The sequence below is a fragment of the Macrobrachium nipponense genome, chromosome 7 (genome assembly GCF_015104395.2).
Source record: "Macrobrachium nipponense isolate FS-2020 chromosome 7, ASM1510439v2, whole genome shotgun sequence".
NCBI lineage: Eukaryota > Metazoa > Arthropoda > Malacostraca > Decapoda > Palaemonidae > Macrobrachium > Macrobrachium nipponense.
In genome coordinates, this window is record NC_061109.1 from 21,908,574 (window position 1) to 21,911,073 (window position 2,500).

The following is a 2,500-nucleotide window of genomic DNA, read 5'->3' on the forward strand; positions in this document are numbered from 1 at the left end:
ATACAGGTCAGTTTACTAAATAACTACGTATGTATAACAGGTATTAGTTATTAGTACATCAGTATTAATACTGCCGTTATTTGATCAAGTAACAAGTGTCGATGGCATAAAGTGTATTTATACACTGAAAAGGACGAATATTCAACGACCTACTCCACAAAGGAAAAGTAAAGGTAATTGATTCATAAACAAAAGGGGCCAGGGTTAGGCGGGCCGGGGGGAGGGGGTGGGGGAATATTTACCAGACCTTGGAAACGGAGATAACCAGGAGGTTTCGAGTTTCGCTTAAAAATACAGAAAGGAGAAGTTGAGCAAAACTCGAATTTCGATCTGAGCAAAGCATAAAATGCTTCTGTTAGCTTTCAGGTAGTCTGAATTCATTCGTCTTCTTTATATTTCTTCAGGGTAAAAAATATCAGACCATTTTGTCAGTCCATTCTCCAGATGGAATTTTTTTTTTTTTTTTTTTTTTTTTTTGACGCCTCGGAAAAGCTGAAAGTACTGCTATTAGTTTTCAGGTAGCTTAGATTAACTTGTCTGTCACTCTGCCTTATGTATTTATTGAAAATAGAAAAATAGAATAAGACTATTTTTCCATTCATGAAAACGCTTGACTTTCCTTAAAAACCACACACACACACACACACACACACACAACAATGTCTCAAAACAGCAAGCTGTTTCCAAGTAACAGCCATTTTGCAGTTACCAGATCAGAGAGGTGATTTAATCAGCCATTTTGTAGTTACCAGATCTGAGAGAAGATTTATTTAGCCATTTTGCAGTTACCAGATCTGAGAGAAGATTTATTTAGCCATTTTGCAGTTACCAGATCTGAGAGAAGATTTATTTAGCCATTTTGCAGTTACCAGATCTGAGAGAAGATTTATTCAGCCATTTGGCAGTTACTGGATCAGAGAGAAGATTCATTCAGTCAGTTTGGAGTTACTTGATTAGAGGGAAGATTTAATGAGCCATTTTGGAGTTACTGGATAGAGAGAAGATTTATTCAGCCATTTTGGAGTTACTGGATCAGATGGAAGATTTAATAAGGTGTTTTGGAGTTACTGGATCAGAGAGAAGATTTATTCAGCCATTTTGGAGTTACCGAATCAGAGAGAAGATTTATTCAGCCATTTGGCAGTTACTGGATCAGAGAGAAGATTCATTCAGTCAGTTTGGAGTTACTGGATTAGAGGGAAGATTTAATGAGCCATTTTGGAGTTACTGGATAGAGAGAAGATTTATTCAGCCATTTTGGAGTTACTGGATCAGAGGGAAGATTTGATAAGCCATTTTGGAGTTACTGGATCAGAGAGAAGATTTATTCAGCCATTTCGGAGTTACTGGATCAGAGAGAATATTATTAGCCAGCCCCCCATTTGTTTTGATTTAACTGGATCCAGAAGGAGAAGATTTATTCAGCCATTTTGGAGTTACTGGATCAGAGGGAAGATTTATTCACCCATTTCTGAGTTACTGGATCAGAGAAAAGATTTATTCAGCCATTTCGGAGTTACTGGATCAGAGAGAAGATTTATTCAGTCATTTCGGAGTTACTGGATCAGAGGGAAGATTTATTCAGCCATTTCGGTGTTACTGGATCAGAGGGAAGATTTATTCAGCCATTTCGGTGTTACTGGATCAGAGGGAAGAATTTATTCGAAGCCCATTTCGGAGGTAAGTTACCTGGATCAGAGGGAAGGGAAATTTATTCAGCGCCATTTACCGGTGTTATCTGGATCAGAAGGGAAACGATTTATTCAGCCATTTCGGTGTTACTGGATCAGAGGGAAGATTTATTCAGCCATTTCGGTGTTACTGGATCAGAGGGAAGATTTATTCAGCCATTTCGGTGTTACTGGATCAGAGGGAAGATTTATTCAGCCATTTCGGTGTTAATGGATCAGAGGGAAGATTTATTCAGCCATTTCGGTGTTACTGGATCAGAGGGAAGATTTATTCAGTCATTTCGGAGTTACTGGATCAGAAAGGGAGATCTGATATGATCTGATAAACGAAAGACCTCACAAACGCTAAGAACAAACAAACAGCAATTCCTTCAAATACAAACACAGCAATTTCGGTCCCACCACAGCAGAGGGATCAGTGTCGCCCAGATAAGGAACATCGCTTCCCAACCCTCTCGAATTTGTTTTGCAAGCGATACAGGAAACTGCATCTGCATTTTGATAGCCTCTTTTACCTTATCATTGGCCATAGGGGGGAGGTTTTCCTACCCGATCTGGGACAGCCATTTTGAGAGATACCGTCTATAAGAGGCTTTAGCAACACCTACACATAGAGCAGTAGGTTATACACCTTACACGCAACACTCTTCGTGAATTTGTGAGGGAGAGAAGGCCAACACTTGCTGACTGACTTGATGCAGAGGAAAAGATACTTATTTTTATTCGATGGCTTGTAGGTTATGAGTGCATGTTAATTTTATCATATGATATCGCATTCGTATTCCTTTTATGAACTGAATGAAAACTGT